Source organism: Hylaeus anthracinus, unplaced genomic scaffold (genome assembly GCF_026225885.1).
Source record: "Hylaeus anthracinus isolate JK02 unplaced genomic scaffold, UHH_iyHylAnth1.0_haploid 11994, whole genome shotgun sequence".
Lineage (NCBI taxonomy): Eukaryota > Metazoa > Arthropoda > Insecta > Hymenoptera > Colletidae > Hylaeus > Hylaeus anthracinus.
In genome coordinates, this window is record NW_026534341.1 from 7,244,513 (window position 1) to 7,263,888 (window position 19,376).

A 19,376-nucleotide genomic window follows, 5' to 3' on the forward strand; every position below is an offset into this window, starting at 1 on the left:
CGTTATTGTTAAAAGCTAGACGTAATTCTCCAAAACGTTCGTGGACCGCGTGTGCTTTTGTCGAAACTACCGTCTACGAGCGTTTGACGAATTTGTTTACGAGATGATAATTTTCAAGTTTGAGAAATGGCGTCTGAAAGTTTCGCTCGGGAGGATCTCTGCCGAAGAAGGGGGGAACTGGGTCTTTGGAGCCTCTTTCGAGAGGGCAAGCACCCGTCACAACAGCTGCTCCGCTCCGAAGAGCTGCGCGCTTCCAAACTCTTTCGCTGGAGTCCTCGCTTGCCTTGTACAACTAACGTTGCCTCGACTTTTATAGCAACTGTCATCTCGAAAACAAAACCGAGTACTAGATCGCCAATATCTGCACAAATTTTTCAAACATAATTATGAGAATGATTTAATTATATTTTCTAGTAGATTTTTAATAAATTAGTAATTTTTGGACATAAGTAAAAGTATTTATTATACGCGATGGCGTGTTCCTAGGCAGAAGTCGGAGGATCCGTCCCTTCTTCAGGGTCGAAGGGTCAGAAATGCGAGGAAGGAGTCGAAGGGAGAAACGCAATCAATCGAGTGTGTTTTCCTTCTGAACAATGGCTCGCAAACGAAAAGGGAGATAGGGACGAACTCGAGGGCAAATTGAAATTCTGTGACACGGAAGGAACTTTGATTGGACGAGGGACAGGACCTCGGTAAAAGGCAGGGAAACAAAATGATTGCTTCCAAGTCTTCTGTTTTTTTCTGGAGCGTCCTATAAAAGTAGGGCATCGATTTATTATTACGATCGTGTAGATCACTTTAGCGCTCAGTTTTGAATTAACCCAAATAATTTAGTTGAAAATTGAGGTCCACTACGAGATGCACGCTCTGCGTGGGACCGCAGAGGATGACCTAAACAAAAAGACGGGAAGAAACAAATTGTCGATGGAAGTAACGAGAACGACATCCTCCGGGGGTGGTCGGGAGGGCTGGAAGTTTAATCGAGTAGGAGGGAAGAATAATGGCGGAAAGGAATGAGAACGCCATCAATTGAATGTTTTCGTTTTGAAGCGCGAGTGCGCGGTCCGATCGCGGAGGAAGAGGAAGAGAGCCGAAGAGGGTAAATTGGAATTCCGCGACGCGAAGAGTGCCTCGGTTAGCTGCACGGGGCCAAACAGGGGGTCAGTGGGGTGAAGACGAGGGCAGGAAACCGGGGAAAACGCCTGGCGAAGGTGGGGAAGGACGAAGAGAGAGCACCGGCACCCAAGGAATATTTACTGCCATCTTCTCTACCACTTACCCACAGAGATTCCCTGCCCGAAGTTGTAAACACCTCTTAACTATATAGAGATAGTATCTCGGTTTCCCTTCTCGTGTAACCTAAGCAGTTACGCGGGTGTTATAACCGAAGGATTATTAATTAGATCGCCGTGCGATTACAACGCGATCTTGCTCCTTTTATTTTTTTTTATCATCCCCTGTTTTCTCTTTTTTATTTGTCAGCCATTGCGCACCGGCGACGCTTCCGTTAAACCCTGTCCTTCTCGCTTGCGAGTTCTCTCGGTGTTTCTATCGCTGTCGCTCGTTCTGCTGCCGAGAGGTTTAATTGATTCGAACTGCCGCGACTATCGGATTATTAATTGCGCTGTTAATCGGGGACGACGGTAATTAAGCTGTCGACGATTCAGTTTTATGATGCCCCGCGCCCTCCGCGCTATATACTTCTGTCCTTTGTGCGTTCAGGATTACAGCAATGTTCAGCGAAATTCGCATCGCGGTCAAATGTTTTCGAACTTTTCTTTCCGGGGTTATTGTTCTCCTGGAAATCGAGGTTACCGTTTTTTTGGGTATCCATATTTCTGTATTTGGAATTTTTGATAGCTGTGTATTCGTCGTGAAACGCGAGCTTGTTCGATAGCAACCAACGAATCAAAAGTAAATTTTCCAACTGGATGGAAAGAGTAAAAGCACGCGGAAGCAACTGAAATTAGTTAGGAATAACGGTAAAACTCGACTACGCGATAGCACGCGTCGCTTGCAGCACCGATAATTGCTCGAATTCAATGGAATCGCTACGCTTCCGACGAACCTATTTGCCCGCCGGTCGATTTGCATATCGTACACCGTCGTTTTGTACTCGTTGCGCTGTCGATGAGTGCTACATTTTTGCTCGATGATGTTTCAACCGGACGCGTTCACCTGAACAAACCTACTCGGGTTATTTGTCAATGACTGAGTTAATATTTGCCCCCTCCATTCCCACCGAGCGAAGAAATTTTGCACGAGCCGACCTTGCGATTGGAAAAGCGGACGACGTCAAAGTTCGTCGTCGATACGAACACTGCAAGTCTTGCGAGCAATTAATTTTAATAGCTTGGAAAAGAACGACCTTTCTTTCGTAGAACGAAATACAAACGTCACGAATAACTTTAGAAATCTACCGTGCGCAGTTAACCTAATTTCATTAATTTAATTAAATCTGTACGAGGGTAATTCATTAGCCAAATAGAGCAAGACTATGTTTCGAGATTAAAATAATTCCTTCTGGAGTCTATCCGATATTATTGCCAACGATATTCAAATGCGAGAACCTGGTACAACGTTTCTCGGGTTTTTCGTTCGCGGTAGCGACTCGATCGCCAGCGTTGTCAACACGGAAATCCGCGGCTTCTATTTTATTCACGGAGAGAGTCAAAGCGAAGAACGTTGTTCGGCTACGTGTGCTGAAAGCGGAAACGCTGAGGATTCTAGAGACGAAGATCCGCGAAGACGTTCGCTCGCTGCCTTCAAAGTATTTTATTGCCGGTGTGAAAAATGTTGTCCAATGATTCACGCACGATTAAGATGCTTTCGGGGGCCCGGAAAGTTTCGAAATTAATTTTCGTAACTTATTCGAGGCCTCGACGGAGTTAGTCCACTACAAGGATCAAGTCTACCTATCGGTTACATAAGAAGATTACTCAGAGCAATCAAAACATGGTTGTGTTCGAATGACTCATTCATAAACAAATAAAGTTATGTATCATGTCCCAGGTAAAGGAACGTTTCGGTTAAAGTTGGAACCACCATCGTTAACAGTGCCTTTAGTTCAAGTAACTAATTATACCGACAAACGAATTCTCCCTTTCCTCCCCCAGTGTTAAAGATACGGTTAGACGTCTGCGTTGGTCGGCGACATCCGTAGTGTTAATATTGAACGCGATTGGAGACTCGCGTATATTCGAAGTGACGCGATGCGTCTTGAGGCCGTCGCCGGCGGTGGCGCGAAAGCCAAGAAATCGAAGCCCTGAAACAACCAGCGAGCCGATGCGCCCTCGCAGCCCGTGCAGAGGGACGCCGGAGACGTGGAGGAGATGTAGAACGAGAGAGACAAATAGAAGGAGACGGTGAAACCCACTAAATCAATACTCTGCCATCGCTCCAACTCTGGCTCATCCCCTCGCCACCCCCTTAGCCACCGTTTTCCTCGCGCTCCTCCATCCTCCTTCAGCGTCGCTCCTCCGTCCTTCTTCGGCGTCGTTGCTACGTCCTCCTTCGGCGTCGCTCCACCGTTTCGTTCCGTTCTGTTCGTAGCATGCCACCCTTCGTTCCACCCCCGTCACGGTCTCCGGGCGAAACTTCTCTGGCTTCGCTTCCACCGGCTACTCCCGCAGAGAGTTCGCTTCTGCCGGGGTTGGATATTCCCCTTTTACGTCCGACAACGGCTCGCGAGACGTCGACGATGAGCAGGAAACAACCACGATCCCGCGGCGTCTTTTGCAACTCCCCGTCCACCCGTTGGGCTCGGTCTTCCGGCTGGGAAACCGCTCGAGCCCGACAGACCGTGTCGGGCCTGGGGACTTCTTCGCTGTAGGTTCGATTTCAGGATCCGCTCTTTCGACTCGAGGCTTGTAACGTCGATCTCAGTGGTCTCTCTTGGCCTTGTCTTCGATGTCTCTAGCAATGTCCTGTTCTGGCTGGAAGGCTATGCCGACGGAACTCGATGGCTAACTCTTTGCACTCCAGGCATTTTTTCTGGTACTTACCAGCAACTCGAGATGCTTCCTTAGCATTCCATTGCCACGAATGCTAAGCTCAGATTGACTCCGAAGTTGAGGTCTCTAATTTCAGATTTTTAAAAATTGGATTACCCTTACTCTTTCGACAATCATTTTATTGACACGTCGAGTAACGGCTTTCTGCAATAGTTCTAGACTTTTCTATGGAGTCTTGGTCAAAGATTTGGTTGAAATTGGAATACGACGTAGACCGCGGAAAATTAGTGGGGCTCGAGTGATCGTTTTGCTGGTTACGAACTTGTTTGTGCAAATGCGAGCGTGCACGAGCAATTTTCCAATTGCTTTGTTGAACGAGGCTATCGACTGCGCGAATCCGTGCGATAGAAACATACTAACTAGCTACTCCCAAACTACATTAAACTTCGTACACGTAGTTAACGCATTCGCGGCCGTGTCGGCCACCGATAATCAACCTGTTAGCTCCAAATAAACTTGTATTGTACAAAGTATCGAATACTCTATCAAATTGAGTGTATTTCCATTCAATAGACTATTGCGATCGAATTATATACAAAACCTACGTACAAATATCTCTTTTGAAAATCTTATTTTCTCTCCTAACGAAATAAGCAGCGTTTCGAATTTTCCAAAAATCGAGGACCTTTCCCCGACGGGGAAAAGAAAACGTTCTCGGAGGTCCAAAGATCTCTTCGGCGTATGATCCACGCGGATATCACGCGCTTCATCAACAAACTGGGTCACGTAGCTCTGGTGGCACACGCTCGCGCAACCGTCTACCATTTGCGGACCATTGCCGAACGTATCTACGATCGTGAGATACGACCGGCCTCCGAAGAAGTAGGAGGAAGAGGTCACTGATTCCAGAGGGGCCCTCATCGTCCGCGAGTGACTGCTCGAACGAGCCGACGATCGGGCTAAGCTCGTTGGCCCTTCTCTCACTCCGCGATCAACTAACTACCGACTCGACGAATGAACGGTCAGCTGCCGTTTTGGCGGTCACCGGGACTGTCGACGCCATTTGCCCCGACAATGACCGTCTCCCTTTTGTTCGCTCAAATTGGTCTGCTCATGAATTTGCACGAGGAAGTTGCTGAAATTGATTCGTTACTCGTATCGTTGCTGAGCCACTAGCCTCTGGACGTTCGACAGAGGTTAAGTTTGCAAGCGAAAGAAATGATATCGTTTGACGTTGTTTGTCTTCTGGTTTGGAATGCTTTTTACCAAGTTCTTCTACTTTAAACAAATGCTGCACTCGCATAGAATGTTAATCAGAATGAAATCAGATGTCAACGGAATCTTTATTTCTTTGACGCGAGCTTAAAAAGTTTCAAATCCACTTTAGCCTCGGAGTACTTAGCACCGTTGTTTCGATTGGTCTAGAAATTTGCAACCAAGGACGCTAATGTCCCATCGCTAATGCGAGGCGGTCGAGTTCGAAGCGCGCCAGCGCGCACGTAACCGATTAAAAGTCTGGATTAGCAAGTAAAAAGGAACGGATCCGCGCCAGTCTGGCAGGTTCTTAAAGGGAGCATCGGAGTCCCAGCGAGTCCAATTACACGGGCAGCGGCTTCTGCTTTGTTTCACGGCCGCTGCCCGTTGTCTGATGCCTTTCCTCCGTCTCTCCTTTTCCCGTGGTCGGTCTCTCCTGCGGACCACGGCCGTGCGCGAACTTCCGTTGCCAGCAGGCGTTGCGATTCCGCGATGCTCGGTCTACCACGCTTCTGTGACTTTGGCGTCGTCCCGTTAACTTCGCGAAAATTTACCACTTTTCGGCTACCCTTTAAATCTTCGCCTTCGCGCCGACTCTCCGCTCGCCGGAAATAGCGTACTCGCCGCCATGTTATCGCTTAAATACGCTTCTTGCGCCCGACTTATTTATTGGCTGCATTAACTTCATCGCGTTGAGACGGGCGCAACAGCTAATTAAAAGCGATTGTCGCGCAATTTGCCCGTTTGACGGCGATCCGAATCGACCAAGTTTCGAACACTCTTTGCTTTTAAACGACACTGTTTCATCCTGTCTACCGTGACCCCCTCGAAATTTGTGTATTATAATTGACGCGATACACGTGCTTCTTTCGCGAGGTCATTCCTTCCTAGCGCAGTTCCAGAGAAGAACCGCGCACACTGTTTACGTTTTCCAATTACGAGCTCAGGGATAAGCTTTCCCAAGAAACCGCGTACGCGGTCACGCATTTTATAATCAATTAACGATACGCTGCGAGGAGATAAGAATTCAGTTCTTCAAACAAGCAATTAGAGCCGTAGAAACGTGACGTAATACGCATGAGCGCTCAGGCATACGCTACCAGCCGACGCGGAATTTCCCTGAACGCGAAGACCTCCGCGAATTAATATCTATAACGTGTTACGCACTCTTTAGTATCGCGTTCCGCGTGTGCTCCCTCCGTATCAGCGATATCTTCGTAATTAATTTCCTCGTTGTATGGCTAATCGCACTGCGCTAATTAATCAAGTTCCTCTAACTGTTGCAGGTAAGAGCGCTTTGATGTTTCTCCTACGCCTATGCCGTTGAAAGTCATGTCGGTAAGTGTTAATTCCAGCGCCAGCGCGACGCGCAGTCTTGTAAATCGTGGTTGGAAACGCTGCGAAGAATTTTACGATCAGCTTAGACGGTGACGAGGAAAGATCTGTCTCGATAAATTTAGAAATTATCCAGCTACGAATAAATATTCTCCAACGGGTCCCAATTATCGACAATCGTTACTTCGAATGATAATAGAAAATTCCGAGTATTGTCAACAAAATGGCTAACTATCTACTCGTCTACGTGAATTATACTCTAGGCAGGTGAATCAAGCGCGCATTCCTGGATCGACATCGGTGCGCGTCGGTGGCGTGGTTGCCTATTTATATCATTTCCTGCCTAGTGGGGCGTTTAGAGTTAGATGTACCCAACTCTATTCGCGGCGAGGGCGCTGCCACGACTGAATACTATAATGTCCGACTGTGTTAAAAAAATTGAGATGGAAGATTTTCAGTCAGCGAGTGATGGTCGCGAATTAATTCCAGAAATAAACCTCTCTTATTTTAATTGGAGTACACTTGTCTCTCGCAACGATCGCAGCCCGTCCTCGAGTCAGAGACTCCAGAGAACTCACCGTGTGCATTCATTTCAATCCTGGCGAGCCAATGTTGTCGATCGGTCGAAAGGATCGCGATGCCTGCTGAAAGATTGACGCCCGAATCCGTCGACGAATAGACGGGGCTGAGATTTCCCGCAATTTTCCTCGCGATTCGCGGGTTCGCGCTCGTAGGCCGTGCACGTCTCGCCGTGGTACGAGAGCTTCGCATTCAATTCGATTCGCGTACGCGTACGTTTCTTCGAGGCTCGAACCGAAGGCACGTGGCGTGCTCGCACGCGAACCGATCACTCTTCGCCTTTTCGCGGCACTTTAAACCCTTCACCCTCTGCCGTTACATATGCTCGCAGAGAGATGTACGACACGCCAAACTATTTCATCTTTGCAAACACCTGCACCTAGTTTTCGATGATCATTTTTATTGTGTGACGATGTCGTGTAACTCTTCGTTAGATGGTATAGGAGGAAATTTCCATTAGAAAGTCGATTAATTAGACGATTCTTGCTGGACACTTAACTCGTATCCGTTTTATTATATAAATTGTTTGCTCGCTGCAACGTGTTCGTATTCGAACGATCGCCGAATCAAGAAGGAAAGGCCGCTTGCTCGCCGATCATTTACATACAGAACTCTCCCAGTTCGCGCGAAAATTTAATCCGCTCATTCGCTCTCTTTCGCTACATTCTTAATAAGCGAAAATGAGATTTTCAAAAAATAATGGATCGGCGCATAATTTTAATTTCCAACGATTTACACCGTCTGGAAGAGGCCAGCATAGTTCGGTTCCGTCACCGCATCGTTCGTTGACTGACCAATTTATTTTCACTCCTCTGCTCCCGGAACGAACGTCCAATACGGGCACCGAGACGTCCAATACGGGCAATCAAACGCTATCGAGCGTACGCCTCCCTTTGTTGACGCAGAAAGGAACAGCGTGACAGCGCTCCTCCGCCGGCAACCCTCGATCCTTCGTGAACACACGCAAGGGAGAGAATCCCGAAGAGAAGGAGGCCAGGAGGGAAAGCTGACCGAAGAGGGACAAGGATGGCAGAGAAAAGGAGGGAGACCAGGCTGAACGCAACCACCATCGTGCTGGATCACGGGGGCGTAAAGAGAACAGCTAGAGAAGGAGGCATGGGGGACGCGGGTGTCGGAGCAGGGAGCGAGACAGAGCGAGAAGAAGAGAGAGCGATGCTTAACGCATGTGCACAGGGCGCCTCGCGTCGCGGCGCTCTGGTCCCGCCGGTCGGAGGCTGCGAAACCAAGTAGCAGGAATTCGCGGATCAGAGTGGTCGCATCTCTCGCTTCAGATATACGTTCAGCGCAGCCCAGGTCGGCAGTTTTCCATGAAAATCGAGGAACGCGCGGCCTTACCGACGCTGGCCAACGCAATCGTACCAGCCGACGCGTGTCCCGATCGTCGACAGGATGCTGCCCCGTGCACGGTTCCACCGGTGACGAACGACGAGCACGGTGTTCAGGGTTCTCGATCGTATCGCGAGCGCGGAGTGCACGTGCGACATGATCGCTCGGAGGGAAATCCTCTAACTCCAGACCCGTGTCCCCTATCCACGGATCAACGAGCCACCAGTTAACAAAGACGATCGCAACGTTCCCTGCGACTCTGGAGATCTCGGAGACGCGTTCAGACGCCGAGCAGCTGTGGATACTACTAGCGCAGGCAACGAGGAAGTCGTCGCGATGCCGACAGAGGTACACTCGTGAGGACACCGAGGCGTTCACCGTGCTACGGGGTTCCGAGACACCGCGGGAGACAATCGAATGAACCAGACGGCGTTCATGACTCGCTAAGGCAATCGCTCGCTTATTTTTTATTGTTCTTCATCGGCAAACGGCTTGGCTGTGCCTGGCTCTCTCAGGATCGGGCAAGGTGTATCCCAGTGGCTGAGACGCAAGTACAGTGAGACGTCGCGTATCGTACAGTGTTGATCGTTCAGAGACCCGCACGAGCGACGAGCTTCGACACGGTTCCGGTTTCGGGTGCTGTGAAACGTTGCCGTGCAGGCTCGAACGAGAGAAGGGTGATATGGTGATTGGACTCGCATGGTCGCGTCTTCTCGCAGAGCAGAGTGAGTTTCCGCGAAGGACACATGTTTCGTGGAGGGTGTCGGGTCGTCTCCATTCCACTGGGTCGGTGACTGTCCGCGATCACGATCGGACGACGAGGAGGCTGCTCGAGGAAGTGGTGGCGCGTGGAGGGAAGAACCAGCCACGACGGGGCCCGGCGCCGGGGCACGGACAAGGCCCCCGGTGCAGGGAAGAAGCCAGGCAGAAGGGGAAACCGGGGCCGGCGTAGCAGCAACGGCCCTGAAACTACAGGGGAACCTAGCTACCCCCTTGCACAGGGGGGAAACCAGGAGGAGACCGCGCCGACGGAGGCGACGGAAAAAGAAGCGACGGAGGTGAGCAAGCGTTGCGTTTCGATCATAAAACGGACCGTTGCATTCGTTTCTCGTTGCTCTCGAGTCCTTTTGTTTTTCTTGCGATCTCTTAGGTTCGCTGTTGTCGTTGCATGTTTGATGGAGGTATCACAATTCCGAATCCAGCCGCGTAGCAACGCGATGCTTGGAAACCTGCGAAGACGGATCGTTGTTGCGTTGTCAGTTCTCGTCCTTGTTCCCGTTTCTGACGTATTCTTCTATTTCTGATACCTATCCGCATCCGATTCTTTAGCAGCGCAATATCCGAGCTCTTACATGTTTGGAACGATCTCTGAAAGTTGCCAGACATTGCTCAGCGCCTGCTCGAGTGTATCCGCGAGAATAAATGATTTATATCATAAATATATCCCGCTCCTGACCCTAAGCCTAGTCCACTCGAGGGTGGTCTTTCGTTCTCCGTGCGTTGATCGAAATTTCAGAAGGGTTTCATCGAGAAACACAGTTGACGTGGTGTCGTGGGAGCGGAATTCGATGCTCGTGACAACAATGTGCGCCGACGCGTTCCGCTAAATATAATTCGCGGTTCTGATTCACCGGGCAATTAATTCGCTAGTCGCTACGCGTAATTTAGCGGTCCAACTTCTGCACGGGAAACAAAGGTGTCGGAAATCGTATTAAGTTAAAGTTACTCTTTCGGTGACTTTGACTACATTTGCATTAAACATTCCATTTTGCGCAACTCTGTCTTCTAGCCTCTTCAATCCTAGAAATCCCAGGAAAAGTTCCTTCGTCAAAGGACCTAGTCGGTAGACGAGTCCGCTCGAGCGAAGCTAGGGAAACGTGGCGCGCGTGCAACATAAATCGAAGGGAAACCGAAAGCAGACAGGCGCGTCTACGTACAACAGGTCACTCGTTGAATAATTTACCATCGAGAAACGTTCGAATGCAAATGCCAGCCTTTGAATGTCGCCAAGGAGCGAACACGAATTTCGCGCGAATCATGCGCTCGAATCCGCGCGCCGGTTCGCGGACGCGGATGCTTTATGATAAAACGCGCGACGTACGAGAGATAACGTGACGTTTAAATTAACGCCGGACCCGAAACGGGCGACACGCTTCGAATGTCACATTACGATACCCCCGTAACGGTTGATCAATGCTCCCGCCAAAATTCGTTACCGAGTTCTCGCTTATTCATCAAAATTCCCGGCCGTATCGATGAAACGTTCCACCACCGACGAAGTTATCTGATTTTTTCAACTCTTTCATTTTTTTCGTTCCCTTTTCCGGAGGCCACTTCCGTGTCTGGAATGTTTTCGATGAAATCGAAAGCCGCGGCTGCAAAAATAAATGATCGCCATCGCGTTGCGTGCGAAATTATTTTGTCTTGCAGGAATAACAAATGCGCTTGCTTGGGAACACAAATACATTCCGCATAACCTCTTGCGTTTCGTCACGAATCTGCTAGTCGAACGCATTGAAGGAAATCCAAATTCATTCTCGAAGCAACGGTGTATAATTATAATCATTTAATGTTGTATATTTTATTTAAATTATACTTTTCTAATTCGATCTCCCACGAGTATAAAAGAGTCGTATCAGCCTCCACGTGAATTTACACCGCACGCTTTCCCAATGTGTCCAGTCGGCGAAGCCTAACGACGAGGAATTGCCGTTTCGAAGAAAAGCTCCGACTCGCGCGCGCGCTATCGGTCCGCGCCGCGTGCCTGGGCCATTCGGTAATTCGCTAACCGCTCTTAATTGTAATTGTTCAGCGCGGTGGATTCCAGGTCGGGCTTCGGGGTGCTCGCAAAAACGACGGGATTCCAGTGTTAACCTGCAATTCGTTCGGGGTTCTTGCCTTGGTGCGCACCATTCCGTCCACGGCGGTCCCTCGACGACGCGTCACAATCTCGTTTTTCGTCCGGCGCGTCAACAAATTTCATCGACGTGCCGATCGGATGCCAAGGACCGCTTTCCGACCACCGTCGGTGCCCGAGGAGCACGCTTCCCGGGAAGCATTCCTTCAGCTCGTTTGTCCCACCGCCTAGATCGCTTACCTAGATACCTTTAATGGCGGCTCGTTTTGATTAAATGCCGATAATTGCCGCTGGAAGAAATTCGCCGCGCGGTAGCAGCCACCGGTGACGTCTGGACGCGTTTAGGTTCGCGCCGTGTCCCGTAATCGCTCGTGTCCGCGATGAAATCGATGGCGCGCGCTCCGGGAGCTTCGCGATGAAACCTCTCCGCGCGGCTCAGCTTCCCTTTTACGGTATCGTTTCTCGGAGTTTGGACGACGGGGCTCTAATGCGCATCTGGAAAAAAAGAATTGAAAGTAATCCGTGCTAACGAAAGATAGTCTTCGGTAGAGTCCACGTACCGTATATTGCTCAGGAGTTGGCGAGGCACCTACGAACTGAAGGGAGCAGCGGCAAGGGAATTTCACAGTTCGGTCCGCCTTTGCTACACCAGTTGCCCCCTTTATTTCGAGCAGTCACACTGCAAAGTCGCAATCCACTTTACATTGTCGATTAAATACAAAATATGTCTTATGCATCTCGAACTCTTTAATTTTTCTTACATGTATCTACGCCAATAGTTACTATTGTTCGTCGTTATGCGACAATCGAACTGGCTCTCCAACTCCTGAGCAACGAACTATACACTGCGGCGTAAGCAGTTGCGCGAACACGTAGACACGTGGTTTTCGTGAGCGCGCGATCAGCTGACTGCGATGTAAAATAGCGCGTACCGGGTGTTGCATCGTTAAATTTATGCTCTTTTGTCTTGGTGAAGCAGCTTCGAATTGCAAAAAATGTTGGTTAAAAATACAGGACGTGATCCAATGCGAATACTCACCAATCGCGTCCACGCTGCGCCGCCTCCGCTCGAGCTTGCTTTCACAGAGCTCGTGAACCATCTGTCGTCTCCTCCGATGTTTTCAAAAAACGCCATGGTGTTTTTTCCCGTGAAAAACGCCGGGCCCTGGGCGCGGTTCGCGCAGAATTCTTAGCCCGAAAGGTCGCGATGCTGGTTGGCTGAGGTTCCCCCTCGTTCGTATTACGTCCCTTCCGTTCGTGACAGACCGGCAACCGAGGGGGTTGGGGGGAGGGTTGCGAAGGCAGGAAATGAAGGGAACGGACGGTGGGGGGGGGGGGTGATAGGAAAATTTGATGGAGGGTGGCTGTCGGGAGGGGGGAACGCGAAGCGAAAGAGACGGACAAGACTAGAGCGAGAAGCAGCGAGCCGATCAAGGGGAAATAGGAGGAACAGAGGGCTATCAATGACGCGTTAGAGCACGTCACGTCGTGCAACGCATCTGCCGCCATGCGCCGTCATATATATTATCTTGACGATACGTCAATTCGGCCACACTGATCATTATACTGATTACCTTGGCACGCAAACTGGCCTCGCATGTGCGCCCGTTCTCATGACTCGGTTATTAATAAGCGCGCCTAGCTCGATAGGATTGCGACAGGACGAGGATCCTCCGTTAAAAAGGATTCGGCACCCTAAACTGGTAGCCACCTTGGAGAGAGCGTTCTAAGCGCCGTCGAAAATTGAAGCCTGCAGGTACCGCTTATTATGCAAAACTAGCGCCACCGAGAGGGGTCCTCACTTCGGATACTCGAGAACCAATGATTATCAATCGACGGAGGATTGGAGAAGAACATACGTACGCTGTGGCTTTAGGGAGAGGTGTGAATCCGATAAACTCGAAAGAGGGATCCAGACGACCTTTGATGTTTGAAGAGCTCGACGGTACAGGAAGGAATCAAGAACGGAAGAGGAGATGCAGGAACGAGGCAGGAGGTGCTGAAGCAAAGAAGCTCGACCGGGGCTATACCTAACGCAGGGCCCCGGTGCGGCCGCTGCCATAAATTTTGATATTATACGCGAGGCCTAGTCGGCTGGAAGAGAAAGAAGAGAAAAGGGGGGACGGTCGGAGGAATAGTCCGCCGGTGACGCAACCAACAATGCTCTCACGAGGTTTTAACTTTCTTTTTTCGCTCCCCCGGCCCACAATGGACCGCACGCTCTTGCGCAAACTTTCCTCGATTTCCCCAGGACTCGGACCGTTCGCTACAAAGGAAAGCGAGGGAAATCCTCCGCGGTACTCCCGAAGTCTCGACCTTTTTTTTCCGCTTATTTCCGCTCACGACGACTCGCATTCAAGGTCGAGGTACGAAAACGTCGCGACCCCCGTGCACGGGAAAGGCACGATCCCGAATTTGTTCCTCCTGTCATCGAGGGACCGTATTCAAATGGAAGTTTACTTTTTTTATTTGGAGCTGCAGATGGATCCTTACAAAGGAACACAACAATTTGCTCTAAAAAATAGTTGCGAAAATTGAAAGTGAAATAACTATTAGTAAATGATTCCATAAGTATTTGCAACACCCTTAGCTGAGACTTCTACAACCTCCAGAGAAAATTCACTCCAATTTTTTTTTCCTCTTGTGACTCCAAGTTTACTTGCTCCAATCGTTCGCAGAATGAGACTTCTACCCAAGCATCAGGGCAAACGGTTCGTTAAAGCGATTCGTCGTAAACCGAAGCTATTTGTCCCGCGTCGAGGCGTCCGCGCGACGCGGTCGAGTTCGCGCGTTCTTCAGGATCGGATTTTTATTTTGGGAGCGAGCATGGCGTGCAACGTGCCCACGGGATCCCTCTTGTTATTTCTCGTACTTTCCATTGCGATAAATCACGAGCGCCGACGGAAGGGCTGAGGAAGTAAGACCGACAGAAGAGGGCAACGGTTGTTGCCAGACGGAAAACCGAAAACCGCGCCGCAGCACAGGAAGTCAGCGGTGTTCGATAATTTATCGACCCCGCGCCGCGAACATTACGCTGTTTTTCAGGTGTCGGAGCAATTTTATACCTTGTTATCGCATCGTCCCATTTTGTAGACTTCTTAGGTCGAATACAACCACGCGATTCGAGTAAAAATATTAAATATAATTTTTACGTACAGTGCTTGCTACTCCATTATTGTTTTTCTGGCTGATTTCAGCCGTCGCGGTTTTAACCACTTTTTAAACGGGCATAAATTTACCCCTGGTGATCTCATTCGGTCGAAATCGACGGACCGCACAATGGGTCGAAATGGGCTCGCGTTGCACGCTCGAAATGTATCTTTAATAGGTTAACGGGGCGCATCGATATCTATTGGAAGAACGGGCGTCGATGCTGCGTTTTCATTCCTCCGTGGCGCGACAGGGAAAAGGGCGGAAAAATCGATAGAATTCCCGAACCGTGACTTCTCGATTTCTATTGTCCACCGATCCCCGTTAATCTCTTCTCCGTCGAACAAATTGTTCGCCATCGCGCGTGGACATTCTATTCCTTCTCTCGGAAATATTTCGCGAACGTCATTACTTTATGACTTTCAGAATAGATATTGGTGTTATTACGAAGCTCGTCTATGACTCTTGCCACAACGTTGGTTATTAGCATTCCGATGAGATGCGATAAGTAACGAATATACATTTGCAGCCGCGGCATCAGTTAATGTATACACGGACAGGTTCTTTCCTGCTTTTATTGATTAAGAATAAAACGTTCACTCGACTAAACAAACTATTCGTTCAATGGCGCAACGCTTCGAGGAACATAGCAAGTACGTGTCTGGTTCGACCAACCCTAATTCAATTTCCCTCGGGGGAACTTTCCACGAAGAAGAAGGACCCGGAACGAGCCGTCGTTAATTTCCCCAAAAACGATAGAGCCGTTATGCAACCGACGAAAACCCGCCCCGTATTGTTTTCGAGCGCGAGGTTCTTAAATTCGAGTTATTTTCGTCTAGCGCGCGGCAAGATGGATGGCGCGTGGGGTTTCTGGCAACATCGTTGCCTCTCGCGATGGCAACTGCTAAGCAGCGGACGAAGAAGAAGAGGAACAGTCGGGCGAAAGAGACGAAGACGGAGATAGTTGGTCCTCCGTTGGAAGTTCTTCTCTCGGTGAACGTCGCGCAGTTGGCGAACGGAACGCGAGCCGCCCCCGTACGTTGACGACGGCTCTTCTTCTGCCCTCGGCCTCGGTTCTGCCCCTTCCAACGGGTTGCTTTCGTCTCCTCGCGGAGAGAGCACCGTGTGACGCCTTCGGGGCGCCGTGTCTCGTTATCCTCGTGATTTATGCCGCGCTAATTGCACCGCGGCAAACAATAACCGCGGCGGTCTGCGTCGGCCGATTGTCAAGGCCGGTTCTGGATGACACGTTTCCCTTCTTTCGATTCCCCTGCTTCAAAAATTATACGATAAACATGTAAATTACGTATTCGAATCTCCGGGAACGGAGACCCAGGGTCGGATGTCCAGAAACTGAGGATAATCGGTCGCAAATGTCAGGGTTCACGGTGTTGCTGCGTTGGCGTTGTCAGCCTAACCAAATCTAGCTTTGTCGACCCGCTCAAGTTGGCCTTAATACCGTTCGGTAAACTTAGCAGAGACGTTGAACCACTGAAATCGTCGGTAATACCGGTGTTGTACTCGCCCAAAAACAGGTTTGGATCTCGTCCACTGAAACGAGAGATCCAAAGTTCGTCTCCAAATTTTCATTGGCGGAATAGCGCTCGCGGTAGGAAATTACGTCGAAGTGATAACGGACAGAGCGTGCCACGTGGTCCGAATCGGGAAGCACAGGTATCCACACCTGGTCGGTTCGCATGAATCCTCCGCCATTCCTCGTACGTCGCGTTCCCCGTAGAATGGAGCTTACACGTGTAGCCGACAACGTTTTATGCGCTGCTTCTGTGTGCACCGGCACGCCGGGTCGTCTGGTTGGTTATGCAAATTACGTCCGCGGATATATTCACACGTATACCAGCGCGTGTATTCGGCGGAACGATGCTCGACGCGAGAGCTACAATAGCCTGCCGATTTATTATTGTAAAAGTCAAAATGCGTGACGTAACGCCGCATTTAAGATGTCCGACCGATGTCTCAATAAGCGTCGGCGCGTACAGAGGAAGGAGGAGGAGGTACCCGTGGCGGGGTCGTGGTCTTAATTCCACCGCGAAAACGCAAATCACCGACGGCCAGGGCTTTTTTTCCAAACGGTCGTAATTTATGGAGGAGCCGGGGGATGTTTGTTTCGTCCATTCGCGAGCGCGTCACCGAGTAAAATATTTCGCTGGTTGTAACTAGTGTAACGAGGCTTCGCGCGTTTCAGCGTTACATAATCAGCGTTTTTCGACGAGCACCCGGCGACACGAGGTGTGTGTCGGGATAGTAACGAGACGAACATTTTGTCAGTGGAACCGGGAACATCGAGCGAACAAAATTCCATCGACTCGGAAGTTACATTCGAAATCATGTTTTATTTTTAGATTGAAGCTTCCTTTATTTTTTTATCCGATCGGTGACTGGTGGCACATTTTTTCGACAATTTATTACGCGGTGGACGCGTATACATTTTTTATTTCACCGTGGTCAAAATGTCGCTACTTCAAAGCATGCCGACGCTCGATATCGCCAGGCTCGCCACGTTTAATAGGACGCTCGAATTTTTTATTTTCTACGAAAGACGCGAATACGAAATTATTCTTGTTAAGAATATCGCCGTGTCTGCACGCGACAGCCTCTCATTACTCCAGTCGATTTAGTTCGATCACGGGGTCGTTAAAGAAATACTTAGATGATTGCGGCTTGTAAGGGAATCAGCGTAATAAGTGGTCCTCCGGGAGTAGTAAAGAAACTACCGGGAGCCCCTCGCTCCGATATTTACGACCGCCATTGTCGGACAGCCGGGAGTAGGGATTTTCGCGGCGGTTACAAACGGATACTTTACCTTACGAGGGCTCGGAATCTTTCTTTTGTTTCTTCTTCCTTCGACGCTCCCAGAAATTGTTTTTTTATCTGCTGGGTCGTTGAAAGAAGCTTGTGAATTATGACAACACCTTCTTATTCCTAAAACTCGACAAATTCTCTCTAATTCTACCAAACCATCATAGTCGACGCTAAATCGAGATCGTCGGCAACAGACGTCGCGAAGCGCGTGGAACCGTAATCGTTGCCAGGTGGCAGACATCTTGCTCGTCCTGTAATTCGTTCTCGTAATTTTTCACCGTCCGCGGCAATTTCGAGGAGCGTCGAAACCCTTACTTGGCCGTACTCCCGGAATATCAAAGCGTATCAAAGCGATCGAGGCAATCAAGAGGAACGGGCCGATGCGCGCATCGAGCACGGCCGGCTGGCTCGTCGTTGTTCGCTGGTCAGCAGGCAGGCAGGATATCATCTACCGATCCTCTCTCGTTTCTTTCGTGCGACGTGCAGAAGGGGGCGGCCATAGTGCAGCATATAATTATCAGGACCGTAATGGCGGTCATAAATCATAGGCGCTTCTCGTCCCCCTCTCGCCGACCAGTTTGTTTCTTTCTTTCCTGGCCGGAGCCGGGATCGCGGCTCTGCCCACGGCTAGAGGATGAATACGGATGAGAAATCGGCCGAGTCGATTGGATAGAGTCGTCACTCCGCTGCCTCGGACACCGGACCAACTCCATTTTCTTTGAAAACGCTCCTCGGATTTCTTCTTCAGCTCCCAGAACACTCCGCGTTCGCTGGCACCTCCGTCGCTATCGTCGAGGTTTTGAAAATTCCGACCGGTTCTCGGGAGCACCTCGATGGTTGCTTCGCAGATGGACTCGAGACAAGTAGTTAACATAAATAACGTAGTCGACGAACATGTTCAGCATCTGAAAGCAAAAGAAACACCGTTCGAATGTACATTCCCAAAGCGAAGAATCAGAGCAAACCGAGAGAAAGCTGGTCTCAACGACACCCACGTCTCCGTTATACCAAATGGTCTGCGAAGAAGACGAGCGACGGGTCACAGCGATGAAGTCGTAACGCTGTAGGCCCTGTTTTCCCTATCAGTCCCAATCTTCGCCGGACGAGGAACAATAAAGGGGAAACAAAGGCCACGACGAGTGTAATATTTGCACGATCGATTCAATACACGGCGTGTTTCTTGACAAAGAAACTGTCCCTTCGTTCACGAGGACAAAGAGATCCGTTTCGGCAGTAATCAGGACCCTACGGTTCTCGCCTCCCCAAAGGTCAGCCTCCAGTTGTTCCGCCAATGGCGGACCGTTCGACCGTCTCCCGGGACAAGTTCCTTGGAACCAAGCTCGGTCTGCACGTACACACGCAAAAAGATTCGTTCCCAGACGATGGGCATCCATAAGCTGGGCTCGCGAAGCCAACCCTCCAACCGTCGACTGACATCCCCTGCCCGTGACGACGGGGTGGGCCATGGTCACGGTTCGATGGTGGGGGATGAACAAGAAACCGGGGAAAACGGAACAGGAAATGGAACTGCACGCCGAACGAATAGTACGGACATACTGGTTCGTTGTTAACTTTCGTGGGTGAAGCGAAGGTTGAAGCCATTACCGAAATGCGCAGTTATTTGGCTAGGATTTCGCGATGCTGTTCGCGCCAAAAAGTCTACATCGACGTCGGCGGACGCCAAAAAGTAGCAGGTTCTACTTGGAGAGTGAAAATACAAATTTTCGTGCTCGTTTAATTTCTATTAATCGAATAACGAATCAAACGTTTGTTCCTTTGTCGCTTTAAAAATGAGGCAGAGTCGTCCGTTTAGCGTGCGAGAGAGATTCGCGAGCGATACAAATTTCCGTTCCCATCGGTGATTTACAACTTTTGGAACAATTACGGGGGACGCGTCCATCGCGCTACGGCGACGCGACTCCGCCGTCAGAGGGTTGACATTTTATCATGATTATGGGGTGGGCTCCGGTCACGGTCCGATGCCACGACGAGGGAGGATACGGGTGAAAGTCGAAACCGAAGTAGAAGGGCGAAAAGGGGCGGCAGAGACGCCACCGGGGGGATTGGTTGCAACCGCGAGG

General features: G+C 49.9%; 1 protein-coding gene across 7 annotated transcripts in view; it reads left to right on the plus strand.

Annotated features, from left to right (window-relative positions):
* Nucleotides 1–19,376, plus strand: part of LOC128888933 (homeotic protein antennapedia-like) — a 131,516-nt gene that overhangs the window by 74,120 nt on the left and 38,020 nt on the right. Inside the window, exon 2 of one of the 7 annotated variants that reach the window (XM_054146161.1) lies at nucleotides 6,494–6,545. The exons of 4 other annotated variants lie outside the window; for them this stretch is intronic. The gene's annotated coding sequence lies outside the window, so the exon portion shown is untranslated. Of the gene's footprint in view, nucleotides 1–6,493; nucleotides 6,546–8,401; nucleotides 9,527–19,354; nucleotide 19,376 lie in introns of those variants that run through there. 2 more of the 7 variants (XM_054146158.1, XM_054146167.1) reach the window with 2 other exon arrangements.